This window comes from Schistocerca nitens, chromosome 2 (assembly GCF_023898315.1).
Source record: "Schistocerca nitens isolate TAMUIC-IGC-003100 chromosome 2, iqSchNite1.1, whole genome shotgun sequence".
Taxonomy (NCBI): Eukaryota; Metazoa; Arthropoda; class Insecta; order Orthoptera; family Acrididae; genus Schistocerca; species Schistocerca nitens.
This window is the reverse complement of record NC_064615.1, coordinates 618,781,212-618,802,277: the sequence shown is the minus strand read 5'-3', so window position 1 is coordinate 618,802,277 and position 21,066 is coordinate 618,781,212.

The window sequence follows — 21,066 nt, the reverse complement described above, 5'->3', positions numbered from 1 at the left end:
TTTTTGTCACAAAAAAGGCTCCGTACTTTTCTGAACAAGAAGAAGTGTACTTAGAGGCAATTGTACCGAAGAAGGCTCCAAAATTAAAGGAATTTAAAAGTGACTGCACACATGACGACATCCCATGTCACTCAGCCAGCTCTATTAAAAGCAGAATTTTGTTCTCACGATAAGCATTCTTTGACAGTTAACACTAGATTATGAGAGTAGTGGTTACACGGTAAGACTCAAAACACAAATTAGAGTTTTAACAAAAATTGTTTGGTTTGTTGGATGCTCTGCTATGTTCCAGTGATGTTGCAGTGTCATGGATGAAGATTGTGGATCTGGTGGGAGTTCCTTCTGTACTAAATATCCACAGGTCTTTAATCGCTATTGTCTGCAGGAGATTGATCGAAGCACATAAATCAGTGTTGGAAGCTAACGAAGAAGGAAGAGTAAGAAGAAGAAGTCTCAGAAAGAAAATGCAGGAAAAACACCGGAGACAATATGAATGTGGATCCAGGATGCATTGGTGTTATGCAGACTAGATAGATGAACCAGTTTTAACTGAAACTTGAGTTTCCAATTAGTTCATTTTCTGATGTTCTTGTACACACTGGTTAGAAGCAATTGAGGATACAGGGCTAAATATTTGTATACTGTCGTAAAACATTCTTAATTAATTGACAATTAAATACCTTTTTAAAGCAAAATCATGAGCTAGTTACTGAAATTTCTGATAATCATAATTAAAAATTTTTCATCCACAATTTATGACAGCAATTTCTGTTCTAAAAATTTTGTTGTCGTTCTTTACATTGCTCTCTTTAAGACACTAGTGTAAAGAACGACGAGAAAAAAATCAAGCTTCTACTTTGCTTTTATTTCAAGGTACATGTACCTATGCCATACATAAATAATTAAAATGCTTTAATTCCCTTGCAACAAGAAACGCTGTTCAGAAAAAAGTATGAGACCGAAATCTGTGGTTTGTACATCAAAATGTTCCCAAAAGTTCTACTAAAAGATAGTAAGCCTTACATGGGCTTATAACTCTTATTATTTGAGCTGCACTGTTTAGAAAACTGGCAGTTTTTTCAAGATTTTCCCTTGTGTTCACGAACCAGTCGCCTTGAGAAACTTTGCTTTTTTTCCTGAAACTGGCTACATTTTCCAAGAAACTATGTGTCGTGTACGGCACACTAGCTTTCAAGGCAAGCAAATTACAAAAATGGAGCTGGGTAATATACTGGTTTTCTATTTTGTAAACATGTGATGAAAAGATATCAGTACATAGAGTTAATTTAATTACATGATGGTGTATGGAAATATAGTTACTCTTTCATTCGTATTATGATGTGTGCATTCTTGGATAGCCAAGATATGATTATTAGTACATATTCCAAAAAATACCTTTGTTTCTTGAGCTGTAGTGCTTCGTGCCCTTCCAGAATATATGAATGACATCTGGTTCGTATATGTAGAGAAAATATTCAAAAATCTTTTCTGTGGTGTATTTTATACAGTGCTCTTGTGGTTCGCCGTCTTTTTCGTCCAAAACTGTTTCCTCACAAGATGGAGCGGGTGAGAAGGGCTCAAATACCTGTATGGCGCCACGGAGGATTATTTCCTCGTTCTGGCAGAAGTAATTGGGGATCGTCACACGTGAGTCGTCATCATACTGCAAAACTACAGATCTCGTGTCAGTAGGTGCGACAACGATCTCATCACCCTCATCATCATTAGACATTTCATCAAGTACTGGTCGGTTTCCATCAAAGTCGAATGGTTTTCCCAGTTCATAATGTATCTTTATCTTCTGATCCCAAGGAAAACGTTTCACCTATTTCACAGTCTATCAAGTCATTATCCTTCTATTACTCCTATTATCATTATTATTATTACGAGGGCTGTCCAGAAAGTAAGTTACGATCGGTAGCGAAATGGAAACGACTATGAAAATCTGATAAAGCTTTGCAAAGATGTGTTGGGCAGTGTCTCTAGTATGACTCTAGGTAGAATTATGTCGCTCTTTTCATTCCTGAGCTCTTAGTGAGCGCGTAAAGATGTTATAGAAAATAGTGTCTCCCGCCAAGTATGAGGGCCTGGTGAGAATTTTCCCCTGAAGCTATGCAACCAACATTACATAACTGTAGCGCGGTTTCTTCTTCAAGACAATTCTCAGCCTCATTCTGCAGGGGCAATGAAGATGTTCCTGCATCGTTTCAATTGGAAATGTTTGGTTACCCACAATACAGCCCGTAATTGTCTCCCACTGAGTTTCATCTCTGCTCAAACGAACCGCTGGCTATGAAGACAACATTTTGGCACAGACAACGAGCTTTAGGCCAGCGTAGAGAATTGGCGGAAAGCACTGACGGCTGCCTTCTATGATGAGGGTATTGGAAAGTTGGTACAACGCTACGACGAATGTCTGAGTCAGAACGGCGACTACATAGAGAAGTAGCTGAAAGGTGCAGCTAACTGTTACAAATGAAACATTTCTGATTTTCACTGTGATTTTCATTTCGCGATCAATCGTAACTTACTTTCTGGACAGCCCTCGCATTATTATTATTTGTTGTTATCATTGAAGCAACCTCACTTATTGTTACTCAGCAATGGCGAAATGTTCCAAAACTGTTAGCAAATTACTGCCGGATATTTGCAAATGAATAAAATTTTTTATGAGATGCAAATCCATTCTGTCATGTACGACACTAACGTGAAACACATACACCAAAATATTGGAAAACGCTGCACGGGCTAATATACTGTTAAAAGTCTGTTGACAATAAAATAGCATCGGTTGCAGACAGTGAGGAAGTGAATAAACGAATAAAAACCCGCACTTACAGAATCTAGACAATATTTCTCTATTATTTCACTGCGGACGTTCGGTTAGCAGTAGCCGACTTCAATAACTCACCACTCGGAGCGCTGAAGCTTGCTGCATCTCAGTGAAGGTGAACACGTAAATACTTGGCGTAATTCGGGTTCTGTCCACAGGAAAAAGCTATCAGATGCGCCTGCCGTATACGCGTTGCGGGTCGCAAAGAGTTTAAACTGGAGGGAGATGATGCGAGTTGTCTTTGATGCATTCCCTATGCTACATGACTTCTGTGATGCTAATGGCGAAGATGTCAGGTGTGTAACGCTTTTGTATTATTAACTTCGGCCCTCATGATAACGGTGGAAGTAAGATTACGTATATCATATACATCGCGATTACAGGCAACGTGGGGTTCACGCTTGCATCTCGGGATGTGAAATAGCGGCGCGTTCCGTTTGTTTCGAGCGTCAACTTTGCTTCGAAATTTTCAGGGTTGTAGTTAACGTATTGTGACGCAACCAATGCCATTCTTTTTTTGATTTTACGTTATTGATTGCACAAGAAATATTACGGGGTGTTCATTTAAAAACATGTCTGTGTCGAAAATAATATTTTCTTACCTTTTAGAATATCTCGTAGTATTTACATTCGTGAGCCTCTGCCTTGCATTCATACCCACGAAAGTCGTTTTTCAGTGTCTGTTGTTGTTCCAGAGGTATCTACCCTGAAACGTTTAAATGGACCACCCTGTGTATATACAGCTTGATTCCATTCAGACTTACGTATAACGACGCACATTGTTCCAGTCGTCAAGATACCTGCTTTGCTAGCAGAGTAGTCATCGCAGTCAGTATATCTTGAGACTAGTCGAAATTGTAGAAAGGAGCGCATTTACTAGCATCATTAATACCTTACTGCATGTATTAGGCATGGTGAAAGATATCTATACGATATTTCCCATTCATCATCTTTGTTCTGTAAAAGTAACTGTTTAAGTGAGAGATATATATCGTCTTCGCCCTGAATTAACAATTTTCTTCGCATTCAAAGCCACTGGTCGCTATTGTGAGTCATCGTTGACTGTTCTTGCGTGTCCAGGCACGAGGCAAAATGTCTCCATTACGCCAGGGGCGTGAGGCAAATGCTACGCGCGGATCGTGGCGAGGCGAGCGAATGTAGAGGAAAGCAGGGCGGCGCGGCCCGTATGGTAATAAGGCGGCCTTGTTGATGTTGACGTTGGCGCGGAATGTTGATGTGAAAGCAATAGCATGTTGGTGTGTGCCGTGGGAATGCGGCGCCCGTCAAGGGACCCTGTCAGCCAGACACAGTTGTCAGCGGACGGCGAATGGCTTTACGGAGTTTGGAGGCAACTCACCCACTGGCTGCAGCGGGTTATTACCGCACAATGCAGTCAGCTTCATTAAAGGAACAAGTTATAGTATTTTGTAAAAGAGATATTTACGCCAGGTATAGAAAGTTCAAGTATAGTATGAGGCTCCGTTAAACGAAGCGCTTCAACAGATTCTTAGGCACTTAAAAAAAAAAGATATGTGCATAATATGAAACCTGTGAGTCGTGCAATTGCAGAGTTAAAATTCATTCTGGAAATAAATCTGAAATCCACACAATATGCAGGAAAGAAGATCTGATCAAGAAGGAGCACCTTAAGTTATAAGTATACGTTAACAAAAGGAAGTCATATCACTGAAACTTAGTCTCTGCAATGTGCAACCATTATGCTGCTAAATGTTATTTGTCGTTATATCAGCTAAATTTAGCCTAGCAGATTAGAAGGAAGACCGCTGCCTCCTGAGTTACATTAAACAGATGTCTACACGCGAGTCACACAGTGATTAGAAGATGATGACAGCAAACTCACGTTGATATCTTGGCCATCCCGTTTCCGACTGAATACATCTGGGACGCTACTGGGTGCTATCCCCACGCCCACAAACCACCAGTTCGTAATTTACGGGAATTGCGCGATACATGTGAGCTGAAACCTGGTGCAACATTGTTCTGGAAAACTACCGTGGTCTGAATTAAATCTTCTCGGTTTTCAAGCCGCTTCAGTTCGAATAAAATAGTCTGGTTTTCGACGGCTCTCTCCACCATCGTCGACACGTAAAAATCACTGATTTCGGGGCTGGCACGGTTTTCTGCTTATACAGATACGATTGCAGCGTCCGGCACCAGTCACAGAGGGCCGAAACGACGCGAACGCGTAAGGTGAGTTGGGCAGATAATACCAGCTCCTCCCCGACGCGGGACAGGGACCTGCAAGATGTACAGGCCCTGCAGTGAAACTGTGACGGCACACTAGTCAGCCAGCTTATCCTCCCATTTCGTGAACGTTCGGCTCTTTGCAAGGCCCACAGGGAATCTGTATGTAACTGGAAAGGTACCCACTTAAGGTCCTAAATTTCTCGTGTGCTGCCGAGAGCTTACATGAGTTTAAATGAGCAGTCAAGAATTATTAAACTCGTCTAAAATAATTACTCGCTCCCCGCCGGAGACGGCTGCTGGCACTCGTAAGACCTGCAGCGTCACGTGCTGTGACAAACGCGCCACGACTGTCTTTCTCGTGGGCCGAGTGACGTGGAGTTGCGCGTGGGGCCGGCACCACTTTGAAACTGTCGTTCCTGCTTCCTTACAAGCGTCAGTCATCCGTCTTCGCTTCTGTTTTATGTTTAATCCAACATAATGCAACGCGTTTCGAACAAATTGCTTCGATATACATTTGTGCAGTGAATTACGTTGGCAATCAGTGACAAAATACAATGTGTAATAATGTAATCTTAATCAACAGCTCCGCCATTACACCAGTGATGAAAGTGAGAAAGCAAGATGAAATCGTAACTGATCAACTGTCGTATATAAGCCTTTAACACTATTTTAGTAACACATAATTAATGCAAATCTATCTGCATCCTATACAGGCTGTGATATCATGCATAATCAACCAAAAGGAAGAAAACCAGCAGAATACATCACTGATTTCGATTTCTAGCCATACACTGCCCTCTCCTCCCCCCCCCCCCCCCAAATTCCACACCAGCCGCTACAGTAACAAACAATGGACAAAGAGTTCTACATTAATCTAGTTTAAGGCTGTTTATTTTTAAGTAACATTTCTCTGTATGTATGTATGTATAAACGCCTGAAGATGAAAAAAACATGTTCGAAACGCGTTGTATTATGTTAGATTAAATATAAAATAAAAAAGTGACTGGTAGCAGAAATTAGAAATAAATAATTATCACTCACAGTCACGGTTCACAAACATAGCCATTATGGCCGAGAATAATAAAGTGAAAAGTTTTATTGGAAACATATTCTATTTGCAATACTTGATGTTGATGCCGCAGTATTTTGAAGTTCATCCTTGCGCTTTGTCAATTGTAAAACTGTAGGTTAATTTTATTGGAAATTGCAGGCTATTGGCATGGCAGTTCAGTAGAGATCAGTGGTATTCCGGGGATCTTGTTCAAATACTTCATAATGCCAGTTTTACTATTCGAACGGTATCTGTAGTTAGTAATCTTTCGACACAAGAATTAGTCTACTTTGCTCATTTTCACTCGCTTATGTCGTATGGTATTATATTTTTGGGTAACTCTTCTCATTCTAAAAGGATATTTCTGGCTCAAAAACGAGCAGTTCGGGCAATAAGTGGTGTAAGTTCGCGAACCTCTTGTCGACGCCTTTTCAAAAGTCCGGGTATTCTGACTTTGGCCTCTCAATATATATATATTCTTTGCTGTCGTTTCTTGTTAACAATATCAGCTTAATCCCGAGAGTTAGCAGCTTTCACTCAGTTAATACTAGGCAGAAATCAAATATGCATTTGGATCACACTTCCTTAACTCCCGTGCAGGAAGGTGCGCTGTATAGTGCTGCATCCATTTTCAATAAGCTACCACAAGAATTCAAAAATCTTAGCAGTAATCCACGCGCTATCAAATCGAGAATGAAGAGTTTCTTCATGGGTAACTCCTATTCTGTTGGGGAGTTACTTGAAAAATTAAGTTGATTCCTATATTACATTGTTGACTGCGTGTACTTAAACTAATAGCTTGTCTTTCTTTGGATTCACAAACGTTTTATTTTATATGTTCTTACTTTTGTGTTGTAATTTCATGTACTGACACGTTCCATTACCTTGGAGATTTGCTCTTCAGTTTAGACCTACGGAACTACACTTGTTAATAAACAATAAATAAATTAGAAATTTTTTCTCGGTAGCGCTTGATGCGTCCAAATAAATAATTCCGCCAGTGTTGTTATCGATCCGGTCTACAATGACGTTGTGAATTTCCTTTTGATTGTCACTGAGGAGTGGTTTGTTGTGAGCAATGTATTGCAGTAGTTCGTTGATGTTGTAGCTTTTTTACTTTGGAATTTCGAAGTGTAGCCCACTGACAGCATCTTTTTCGTGGTGCTAGCATTCCAGGCTGCACTAAAGCTGGTTGTTTGTGTTGTTAGAATTATGGTGAATATAGCCTTCATGTGTTCAGCTGAGTCTGTGAGTGAGGCTCCTTTGTAGTGTTAATTCCCAGTGGATGTCGTTTTCCAGCAGACCTAAGTGTCGGCATGCTTCTCTGTACGTCTGACATAGGTAACCGTCAACACTCTTGAGAGCTGTGAAACTTGTTGGACCCCGTATTTCTTGTAGCAACATCCAAAAATAGAAACATTCGGCGATATTCGGATCTACGCTTTATATCCAGCCTAGTGCGCCAGTTTTCATGATTTCTGGATGAAATTCTTCCGCAATTCCTTGTTCCCATCGTTGAAAGATTTTTCTTGTTTTGTTCCGCGTACGATAGGCACGGACGTCGACATATAGTGATGTTTTCGCGAACGATGGTACGACTGGTAAAACGTTGTTAATGTATGTTCTAAGATGGTCCGCTTAAAGTTCTTCTGACTGTGTCTTTTGTGAAGCAAACTCTCTAGCCGTTCTCCAAATGTACTGCTAGATGTTGTACAGCTGGTTTGCGTTAGTTAATGCTAAAGCCGAAAATCTTCCACGTTGCTTCGATACTGTCGATACACAGAGTATGACAGAGTACGTGGCCGCGTCCCGTGCACGCGGTTCCAAATAGATCGGAGAAGCGATCACTATGATACGATTTGTTTTGGACCCATCCAGTATAATGGAATTTGGCAGTTTTTAAACCATGACATACCGTCTTTTAGCGGTGTTTTATATTGACCGACGACGAATGTTGGGAAATAATATTCCGAGTTTTTCGGCTCTAATGTTTTAATCATATATTCACCTGAAGATGTGGCTTTAACGCCACGGAATCGGTAGTGGTACAGTAATAAAAGACCAAAATACAGCTGAAGCGGTTATTAATACCGAAGATGAAGAATACTCATAGTTGTGGTTGCCCCACCTACAAAGTTGTCTGCTTCCGCAAATTGCTGCATATTTCAATGTGGGGCCATTAACAAATGTCAGGGAGTGAACCATTCAACGAAACATCATCGATATGTCCTCTGGAGCCGAAAGCTTTACGCCTCGCCTGGGGCAGTCAGACCCGACATTGGACTGTTGATGACTGAAAACATGTTGCCGGGTCCGATGTGTCTCGTTTCAAATTGTATCGAGCGGATGGACGTGTAAGGGTATGGAGACAACCTCATGAATCCATGGACCCTGCACGTCAGCAGGTGACTGTTCAAGCTGATGGAGGCTCTGTAATGACGTGGAGCACCCAGTTGCAGGGGTATGGGACCCCTGATACGTGCAGACAGATTCTGACAGGTGATGCGTACGTAAGAATTCATTCTGATCACCTTCGTCCATTCATGTCCACTGCGCACTCCAACGGACTTGGACAATTCCAGAAGGACAATGCGCCTCCCCACACGAATGGTTCAAATGGCTCTGAGCACTATGGGACTCAACTGCTGTGGTCATAAGTCCCCTAGAACTTAGAACTACTTAAACCTAACTAACCTAAGGACAGTACACAACACCCAGCCATCACGAGGCAGAGAAAATCCCTGACCCCGCCGGGAATCGAACCCGGGAACCCGGGCGTGGGAAGCGAGAACGCTACCGCACGACCACGAGATGCGGGCGCTCCCCACACGTCCAGAATTGCTACAGAGCGGCAATTCTAACACTTCTTTTGGCCACCAGACTCCCCACACCAACATTATTGAGTATATCTGGGATGCCTTGCAACGTGCTGTTCAGTAGAGGTCTCCACCCCTCGTACTCTTATGGATTTATGGACAGCCCTGCAGGATTCATGGCGTCAGTTCCCTCAAGCATTACTTCAGACATTATTCGAGTCCACGCCACCTCGTGTTGCGACACTCGTGCATGATCGCGGTGCCCTGCACGATGTTAGACAAGTGTACCAGCTTCTTTGGTTCTTCAGTGTATCTTCCCATTCACGTCGTTTCTGTTCTGTTGTTCGCTGTCTTTGGCTATTTGGAATACGGCCATGTCACTGCCTTTGTTCATATACACACAGATATATTTTATGAGCTTCACTCAAATGTGGTATTGTACGTTTATGATTGCTTGGAACATTTTGGAAAGTAGTGTGGTATATGGTACTACCCAATGATTATCTATTTCTAATTCGTCACTGCCTCGTATTCGTAATTTAGCTGTGAAGTAAAGATGATCAGGTAGGTAAAAAGACGAGGGCTAACAAAAATCCTTGGGTAACAGAAGAGATATTGAATTTAATTGATGAAACGAGAAAATACAAAAGTGCAGTAAATGAAACAGGCAAAAAGGGATACAAACGTCTCAAAAATGAGAACGACAGGAAGTGCAAAATGGCTTAGCAGGGATGGCTAGAGGACAAATGTAAGGATGTAAAGGCGCATATCACTAGGGGTAAGATAGATACTAGCTACAGAAAAATTAAAGAGACCTTTCGAGAAAAGAGAATCATTTGAATGATTATCAAGAGCTCAGATGGAAACCCAGTTCTAAGCAAAGAAGGGAAAGCGGAAAGGTGGAAGGAGTATATAGCGGGTCTATACAAGGCCGATGTTCTTGAGGACAATATTATTGAAATGTAAGAGAATGTAGACGAAGTTGAAATAGGAGATATGATACTGCGTGAAGAGTCTGACAGAGCACTGAATAAATCGAAACAAGGCGCCGGGAGTAGACAACGTTCCATTAGAACTACTGATAGCCTTGGGAAAGTCAGGCCTAACAAAACTCTGCCGTCTAGTGAGCAAGATGTATGAGACAGGCGAAATACCCTCAGACGTCAAGAAGAATATAATAATTCAAATGCCATAGAAAGCAGGCGTTGACAGATGTGAACATTACCGAACTATCTGTTTAATAAGCCACGGCTGCAAAATACTAACACGCATTCTTTACAGACGAATGGAAAAATTGGTAGAAGCCGACCTCGGCGAAGATCAGTTTGGATTCCGTAGAAATGTTGGAACACGTGAGGCAATACTGACCCTAAGACTTATCTTAGAAAATAGATTAAAGAAAGTCAAACCTACTTTTCTAGCATTTGTAGACTTAGAGAAAGCTTTTGACAATGTTGACTGGAATATTCTCTATCAAATTCTGAAGATGGCAGGGGTAAAATACAGGGAGCGAAATGCTATTTACAATTTGTACAGAAACCAGATGGCATTTGTAGGAGTCGAGGGTCATGAAAGGGAAGCAGTGGTTGGGAAGGGAGTGAGACAGGGTTGTAGCCTATCCCCGATGTCATTTAATCTGTATTTTGAGCAAGCAGTAAAGGAAACAAAAGAATAATTCCGCGTAGGAATTAAAATCCACGGAGAAGAAATGAAAACTTTGAGGATCGCCGATGACATTGTAATTCTGTTAGAGACAGCAAAGGACCTGGAAGAGCAGCTGAATGGAATGGACAGCGTCTTGAAAGGAGGATATAAGATGAACATCAACAAAAGCAAAACGAGGATAATGGAATGTAGTCGAATTAAATTGGGTGATGCTGCGGGAATTAGATTAGGAACTGAGACGCTTGAAGTAGTAAACGAGATTTACTATTTGGGGAGCAAAATAACTGATGATGGTCGAAGTAGAGAGGATATAAAATGTAGACTGGCAATGGCAAGGAAGCGTTTCTGAAGAAGAGAAATTTGTTAACATCGAGTATAGATTTAAGTGCCAGGAAGTCGTTTCTGAAAGTATTTGTATGGAGTGTAGCCATGTATGAAAGTGAAACATGGACGATAAATAGTTTGGACAAGAAGAGAATAGAAGCATTCGAAATGTGGTGTTATAGAAGAATGCTGAAGATTAGATGGGTAGATTACAGATGAGGAGGTATTGAATAGAATTGGAGAGAAGAGAAATTTGTGACACAACTTGACTACAAGAAGGGATCAGTTGGTAGGGCATAATCTGAGGCATCAAGAGATCACCAATTTGGTATTGGAGGGCAGCGTGGAGGGTAAAAATCGTAGAGGGAGACCAAGAGATGAATAAACTAAACAGATTAAGAAGGATGTAGGTTGCAGTAGGTACTGGGAGATGAAGAAACTTGCACAGGATAGAGTAGCATGGAGAACTGCATCAAACCTGTCTCTGGACCGAATACCACAACAATGTGTTTGTGTGTGTGTGTGTGTGTGTGTGTGTGTGGGCGACCACGTAGGCGTCACCGCCCCTTCTCCTGAATCGCCCCTACCCAGCAAAAATATCCTTGCTGGTATGCAGCCAGGGCATGTAAAGTCACAAAACAATACATGGGGCAGAAGTCACACAGATACACTGTTACTACTATTACTACTACTACAACACACTGCAAGAAGAATACAGGCAGTTTTAATCAACTATAGGTTGTTACCTGTGCTACAGAAGTACCTCTGCCTACGAAAACGCCCTGAAATTGTTTATTTTGTTAAATTTGAGAGGAAGGTCCTTATTCTGTACCTTGATTCAAAACATAGGACGAGGAATTCCGCCTTATGCAAGACACTTTTTCAGTTTCGTTTTACCCCGACGTGTTTTAGCTCTCTTTGTGCTATCTTGAGCGGGTTATTTTCTCATAGGTTTTGGCGAGGTGACTTGTGGTCATGTCTGGAATTGCTGTGAGACCCTCTGCAGTTTCGAATTCGTTGAACGCTGAAGAACCGCCAGAATAAGTTCTGCGTTAGTATCATTTTTTGCTGGTCGGTCGTAACGATGCTTCACATCCAACCAATATCTCTGCATTGAATTGCTGTACGAGCAACATATCGGCTGTGCTGAGTTTAGCTCTTCCTTTTCCGCCTTTGGAAGACACTTCGCACCTGAACGTTACGCAATATGGCGGGAGTGAGGTAATCGATTAGACGGTGTCGGGGCTAAGATTTTGGCCCTCACTCGGCGCCGATTGTAATGTGTAGTTGTCCGAGCACGATGCCAAGACAACATCAACGGACAAATGTTTCCAATGCATTATGCTGTCAAACATCTCAGACGCCACCAACAAATATTGGGCTGTGTACTGGTAGGTAGGACAGCTTGGCTGTGGAAGTGGAAGGGTAGCCCACAACATAGACAGACAACAGTATTCACAATTACAAGCGCCCAAGCTTTAATGATCTTCCAGCAATAAAGGCTCTTAACAAATCTTAATTAAGCGAGGACATAAACTTGGTTACAAACATATTTTAACCTTTAACCAGTGAATAACCCCAATAAAGAATTACCAATCAATAAAACGTAGATAAAGGACTGCTTTACAAGAATGCTTAAATTAAGTAAAATCATGAAAGCTAAGATAAAAATTTTGTGTTAAGCTTCAACAGGTGAATAACCCCAATAAAGAATTCTCATTTAAATAAAACATAGATAGGAAAATGCCTTACCAAAATGCTTGAATTGTGTAAAATCATGAAAAGCTGAGTTACAACTTTTCTCACAAACTACTTAGGAATTTACAGCAAATAAACAAGTTTGATCTGTTTAACCAGAAGGTAACTGCCAAGTCCGAGCGACCGAAGCCACTCAGAGCGGACGACCGCCCCAACGGTGGTCATCAACCGACATCGTCACGGCCCAGTGGCCACCGTGCTAAAACAGACTAGCGTTTCGGTAAGCGACCGACAGCAACACAGGAGTAACAGTGACTGAAATTCGGCGTACGTCTTACGAAACAGGGCACACCCTGAAGCGGGAGCAGGCACAGCTGACTAGCGGCCATACAACCGCGAGCAAACAAATCTCACGCCGCCCGTACTAACGCGGGAAATGATAGCGAGCGACAAGACGCCACGCGCAAAGCAGCAACCGTGCCTACCTCTCGACTACAGAATGTGCCCTGTCTCCTTGTCTATGGTAATACAATTTATAGCACACAAGAAACGATTTAATAATGGCATTAGTTCAACGCAAGATCAGTTAACAGTTAGGTCCAGTAAAGATTTACCAACGGATTTACCTTCAAGCCAACTTCCGGACCACAGGCGGAAATTAGTAAACTTGACATAAGTTTTCACCAGACCGATAAACAAGAAATCAAATTAAACAGTTGCCAAAAATACAGTCACGATACGCAAGCCCTTCAAGACCTTGCTATCTTACTCACAGTTATCATTAACGGCGAAACATACACAAATGAATGACAAGAAATTCACCATTGAAAGCAAAAAAACAACACACCACAAAGGTTAAATTAATTAATTTGTAGACGAGCCAGTCACTGAAAGCTCAGTTCCACAAGATTAGGAATAACCTCACTCGGCAGCAATACATTTGTGTGCGTGATAACTAGCTTGCCCAAACAGGACTCCAAAACCCAAAACAACAGGTCACACGTTAGCTCTCTTGTTCTCGGATACTAGGCACCACCGGGCTAAGACAATCGCGACGAGAAAAAAATCACCGAAATTACAGCTGCCTGCAGCAAAACAAATGAGTCAGGGTGCATGAACGTAAAGCACAAGCCACTGTCCGAGCTGGAGCGTAACCTTTTCAATGCACATACGGACAGAACAACACACGTGGGCATAAAGGGAGCAGCAGATGCGTACCAAGCAAAGTATACTGCGCCAAAATACGTCCCACGTCACGTCCACAAACCGGAGCACTGCTCCCGGAGCTGGTGTCTGCTCGCTGGACTGCTGCAACTCTCTGTCCCCCGGAAAGCGATGCAGACTGCCGTCTTGCTCAACGCTCCCTTTTCGGCCGTGAACCACAACTCTTCTCTTGTCGCCTCAGAGTGCGGCCGCAATGTCCGTCCTCCCCTGCTGTCTGCCCCAGACTCCCCTACTCGCACTCACTCCCTCGTTAGGACCCGCTCCGACAGGAGGCGCTCGCGATCGCACATAGTGCCAACCTCAACCAGAGGAGTAATCGATAGCGTCTTGCGTCCGACAGCCGCGCCACGGCTCAGGCTGTTCTCCAGATTTACCTGACGGCCCACGGTTGGTATCACAGGTGGACATGGCAACATTCTTCGAAGCTCACCATCGTCGCTTCTATCTTGAGGAAGACTCTAACACTGAGACACCGTAGACGGTCCATCGTACCTTCGAAGGTCAAGAGGCGAAGTCTGTTTCAGCAAATACGTCTACTGAAGAGAACGTTGATACGCTCGCCAAGAGGGCCCTCAACTGATCACCAGGGCCAGACGGCCAGCCATTGGAATCTTATAGGACGTTTAACGGCTCAGTGCTGCCGCAGTGGTGGGGACTGTACCAGGTACGACTACCCATATGACGCTGCCACCAGCGGAACTTCTGGGTCTCATTATTCTGATCTTGCTATTATATAATCTGACTGAAACCTTCCTATATGTCCAGGTTGCTTTCACGTATGCAGCCTTTTTTACTAATCCTTAAACTTTTAGCAGTTATTAAAAGTAATCTGGGAAAAATTCTACTACGCTGGTTCTCCTTTCATCCTTTTGCTCCAGATAAGGAAATACTATTAAACGGATTTTTACAGTCATAAACTCTAAGACGACTGTATAATAATTGCTGTAATCGCAAATATCTATATTCAGTGGTATCTGAATTTGCAAAAGTGGTTACCTTCTCCCTAACGAATCACACATGCGTTGGTTTACTGAAATAATTTTACGTTAACATTACCTATGTCCATTTATTCTGACCATATTTCCTGTGGAACCCCTTAAATACCCTACTTTATGATAAACAGCTTGTTTCATCATCTCCACGCATTTTACACTTGCACGAGAAGTTCTCGATGTCATTAATTGTTTTCTACAGAAAGTATTAATTACTTTCTGCTTTACTTATTTCTAGGAAATTATGTTGTGGTCTTGTCAACGTAAATACTCTGTTATGACTCTCAGTTATTTTGTTATTATGCTATGAGTTTAAAGGAACTGCATTCTCATTTTCTGCTGATAATTAATTTAATGTGGTAATTGATTTCATGTGGCTGATCCGCTGCTTTTATTTCATATGGCGGGTAAATTTTTTGTTCTTCGTGGTATGTTTAATTAATATTCCGTTATTTTCAAACAAAGCGAGGCTAAAAGTTGAATTTTGGTTGTTAATATAATTAATATGGTAACGTAAAGAACAACCTGCAACCAACTAAATTTTTTGCTGAAACTTTAAAAATTCATAATAGAATAAATTTTCATTGTATATTTTTCATATTTTTAATATTAAGTGCGATCTCCATCATTGTTACAGAAGTTACCTTGCAACGGAAGTTTCAAAAATGATTTTTATTCACCGACGTAATCGCAGGAAGTTTCACACAATTTCGACTTGGCACCGGTCACCATGAAAACATGGAATGGTCTAACACTAGTTATAACATGTCTGTTGACAACACTTTATCCTATGGAAATCAAGACTGCGTCATCGAAATAACATTATGAAACTAATAGTGTTTGCATGGATGAATAGACACTGTTATTGAAATTTTAATCATCACTGTATTTTTTTTTTCTTACAGAGCTATGGTCCACTTCACAAATGTAACCCAAAAACTGTTACATTTGTTCCAGCAAAATAAGACGATCAAGCTGCGAGGTACTTCATAAATTTTTGCAAACTGCTACGTGACATAAATAGGAGGAAAAAGGTAAAAGAGATGCCAGCAACTCTGTTTTATGTTATAGATTCTTGACAGTGTCTTCCATTGCTTTTCTATGTAACATGTAACTGCCTCTATTACAGGGAGTCTTATCACAGCATTGGACAAATTTTTGCGTTAGCCTAGAAATTTACGACCTGTGCTTATACTAGCTCCATTGAGAATAATTCTTAAAACATCCGGATGCTGAAACTTCTGTTACATCGCTGACGAATGTCCGCTGTGTTGAACCGATGTTTGAAGTTTCTCTTTCAGTTCCTCATTCACTTTTCAAGTTCACTCGGTTTCCTTTTCGTCATTAATGGCGTCCATCCTCAACTACTCATTCTCAATTACTACAACCCGTTCACTCAGTCGCTGAGTAGTCGTAGGAGGATACAAGGTGACTTAAGCAAAAGTTCTAGTTAGTGTGATGTATGGCAGCTTGCTCTATGCGTAGCAAAATTTAAATTAATGCTGATGATTAGTAAAACAATCCCGTAATGTTGGAATACAGCATTAGTGGTGCGCTGCTTGAAACTGTCTCAATGATGTATATTTGGGCGTAACGCTTCAAAGCGATATGAAATGGAACGAACTTCTAAGGACTGTAGTAGGAAAGGTTGACTTCGGTTTACTGGAAGAATTTTCGGAAAGTGTGACTCATCTGCAAAGGAGACTATGTATAGAACAATACCGCAATTTATTCTAGATTAGTGCTTTAGTGTTTGGGGTACCTGTGGGATCCTTCCCACTCGTGTAATACAGGGTGCCTAGGAAGCTGTTTTCTCGTATAGCTACACAGCGTACAAGTAAATCACATTAATCTAGTTTATTATGGTAACTGAAAGTATTTAACTTGCGTTCCTGCAATGACGTGTCACAATAAATTGGCGACATGCAAATAATCAATGTCCTTCGCTATATACAATTTCCATGCAAGCAATTTTAATACAAGGCAGAAGTTTCAGTTAAACAGGATTACGGCTCGTCTCCGAGTGCTTCTACCGCCTCTCTTCAGTGCGGTCTTCTAGTGCGGGGTCTACTAATGCGGAAGAGGCTGTCAGGAGCGGCACTTACATTCTCTTCGGATAGAGGTCGCTCCTGTCGTAGTGCGGTCCTAGTCAGCGGGCTATTGGCTGACGTCGTCTCACAGCCTTTTCTGCGATTACGTTCCATGCCGACGTCCGACGCTTAATGTTACACCGGAACAGTACCCACCAAGTCGGGTTCAAGGAAGACATCGAACAGCTCAGGAGCGGGGTACTAGATTTGTAAGCAGCAGGTTTGATCAACAGGTGAGTATTGCGGTTATTGTTCAGGAACTTTGAACCGTGATTTATTTTCAAAGAATATTTTTAAGAATTTATTTTATTTGCTAGCGATTCATCAAGAACATTAACACATTTAATCACATGATGGAAGTAGTTGCCAGGGAGTAACTGATGAAATCATAACCAAATTCATTTTAACAAATGGGAATTTTATTCACTTTAATAGTGCCTAAAAGCATTTTTTTAAAAGAAACAGATTTAAAATTATAATCAGAAAGCACCCTCTAAATATCAAAGCTACAATTTATTCACAGGAAGAATGAAACAAGTTTTGACTGTATGAGCTTTCGGGCAAAGAACCTTGCCGCTCCCTTTTGACACGGCCGTAGTTGCGACCGCTCACAACAGCCTCTGAAAGACTACACTGGCGCAAATGTGCAACACACACCAAATTACTTTAAACAAAGAGTTTAAACAATTTACACAAGCACAATTCTATGCACCCCCCGTAGGAGGAGGGATGGAAATGGTACAAAACACTAACAATTCAATTATTAACCTTGTCACCGAAGGTGCAACTTGATCTTAACTTCTAAGAAAAGTCTTACGGTGAAAGGGTGGCAACTTTATATACTAAAATGATCATTTAAATAAAAGCCCATGAAATGCAATCTTATAAAAAAATCTACAAGGCTGGCCAAACAATAGTTAAGATGCTCTACAGTACACAGATACCTCCTCTCAAGATCATAGGCAATAATATCAAAGTTTCCAAAGATCAAAACATATTTCAGGTATTAGTCCGTTACACTCCAAGCAATAAATTCGTTAACACACCAAATCCGACAAACATGACAGAGGCAGCTACCAACGTACGGTAGATTGATAGGGAGATTACTGAACAACCCGAACCGCAGGTTGCTCTAACCCGCCCCTACTCCACAAGGGTAAAACGGACCACCGAATTTATAAACATACCTTCCGTGGGTGGGCAAACGGAGAAGAATGGTGGGACGACAAAGCAAAACGGCTGGTGACCTCACCAAGAAAACAAGTAGAATTTAACAAGAGTAAATCAAACAACATATCACCAATCACTTAAGTTCTAATAAACTGCGGTTTCTCGAGAAGACCTGGCGCAGCACCCCCAAATCGCTCTCCCGAACCGTCCGCTGCCGGCAGTTTCAACGGACGCAGGAAGGCGCGCTGATCTCCCGTCTCACGGCGTCGCAGCTCGCACAGGCCAGCCTGATGTCGTGGGTTGACTCCTGCTGCTGTCGTGTCGACCGCGAAGTCACTACCCCTCGCTATACGCCGCGGCCCACTGGACTCAGGTGGCGACCTCACATGCGCCGACGCTCAGGACAGACAAGTCATCTCGTGTCTCAGTGCGCGACCGACCAACCGATCGATACAAACTGAGCAAACTCGAGCAGACTGGCGGCTTAAGGCTCAGACTCAGATGCAGGAACTAAGCCCCGACCAGGCGACCACTCGCTGAGTTCTCTTACTGGCGGAGTGGAAAGACTTTCATTTTGCCGGCTTTAGCCGGCCGGTGTGGCCGAGCGGTTCCAGGCGCATCAGTCTGGAACCGCGCGACCGCTACGGTCGCAGGTTCGATTCCTGCCTCGGGCATGGATGTGTATGATGTCCTTAGGTTAGTTAGGTTTAAGTAGTTCTAAGTTCTAGGGGACTGATGAGCTCAGATATTAAGACAGACTAGCAAGCTGGGGACGAGAGACTGACCCAGACTGACAGGCGAACTCATAGCGCCCCTTAAATGCACGTGAACAAGCAACCTTTCCCACCGGAGGGAGACACCAAAGCTGCGTCTGCCACAGCGGCGCCACCGACAAAAACGGAGGGCGACGGCTTCACACTACGCGCTGCGGCGCACTCTTCAAAAGAGCAATTGTTACCATGGCTCAAACCTATATAGGAATTCCTGGAAGGAAGGCGACGTCTTTTTCAACGAACACTATTGGAAAGATTTAGAGAACCGGCATTTGAAGTTGACTGCAGAACGATTCTGCTGCCACCAGCGTACACATAACGTAACGATCACGAAGATGAGATAAGATAAATTAACGTTCGTACAGAGGCTTACAGATATTTCTTTTTCCCTCGCTTTACTTGCAGATAGAATAGGAAATGAAAGACTAGTAGTGGTACAAAGTACCCTTCGCCACTCATCTTACTATGGCTTGCGGAATATTTATGAAGGTGTACATGGAAATCTCACCGACTTGTCGGCAAATTTCTGTTGTGGTATCTTTTTACATACTTCCGAGATACAAATCACTACACGACTATAACTTTCAGCTACTATTAGCATTCGGTTAATGTGTATAAAAATTTGCATTTACCTTAAACAGAGTGTATTTCGGATATAATCCGAGTGATATTTCACAAATGTTGTACTAGAATTTTGGAAGAACGTCTTCAAATATCCACATGCCTATCCTGATTGAAGGTTTTGGCGCATTCTTTCAACGGAATGCCAGTATAATTCTTTCAGACAGGTCGCTGTCGATGTGACCCACAAGCAAGTGTCAACGGTCCCAGCAACGAAGAAAAAAAATGTGTGTGAAATCTTATGGGATTTAACTGCTAAGGTCATCAGTCCCTAAGCTTACACACTACTTAACCTAAATTATCCTAAGGACAAACACACACACCCATGCCCGAGGGAGGACTTCCGCGGGGACCAGCCGCACAGTTCATGCTGAGCAACGAAGAATATAGTTCTTTCTCTGATGACTCTGACGCCGATGCGATGTTCGGCTATCATCTTACCACGCGTGTTGTTTTCCATCTAGTTGCACCAGTACAAAATGCTGACTGACTAACCAATCAAACGGACCGCCACAGTGTCGTCAGATATAATTGTAAGTTTAGTTGCGATATGCTTATTACAGTCAGAAACCTGTTATAAGTAAACTTTAATACATTTTACAAGAACACAAGGAAAGCACGTATTTACGGCGCAGTGAAAAATTGTTTTATTGTTTTCTCCTACATTTTCATCGATATTTGTAAATTATTTATGTTTTTTCATAACCAAAGATAAATTTAAATTTTATTTATTTACTATATGCTTCTAGCCTATACAAGTTTTAATCATCAAAAATTAAAAGCTTTCAGTACTATATGAAAGTAACATTTGACCATTTTCATATATTGTAAACATTAGGGGCACACATTTCTAAATTAAATGTCAGGTTGAGAATTACGATTGTACTACAAGTTACAAACTGACAGGTAACCACTTGTTCGTCTTAAAAGTGTTTCATTAAATACAACGCCTATCTTTACTTTGAGGTTTTTACATTTTGTTGTGCTATAAATCTGGCTTTGGCGTTCGTTATATGCACTCACTGTTGTATCTCCAACAACTGGAGTCAGGCAAAGCGGCGGTAAATCACCTAAGCTCGAGAGCTCCTTCAAAAATGCGTACGCCAAAAATTTATACTTTATATACAACATCTTATCAGAAACAATTGATATTTGTATGTTTTGCAATCTCAAACTTCGCATACATTCTTGCAGCGCTTCAGAACGCACGACTGTGTAGTACTTCCGACCATTCTAGTAATAATTAGTCGTTCCGTAATGATCAATGCCGTCAGCTATAATTTTGTCAACTTTCCCAGAACTGTACATCACACTCAACTATAGTGCACAAAACACCATGATACAAGTTACAACGAAAGTTAACTCCAACAAGACTGTTTTGGACATGGAAATTAAATTCGCTTTCACCGCTGCCTCTGATTATGTGTGACCTTCCAGCAGATTAACTCTTTACTCTCCGGAAATGTCTCACAAACAACTTACGTGGGTGAACTGCATGAGGGGTCAAAAGGAACTGTTGCCCTTTCGGTTTAACCGGTGTAATACATGAGGATGGAAGGTGTTCTTGTTTTCTAGGGCAACAATAACGGCTTAATTATCAT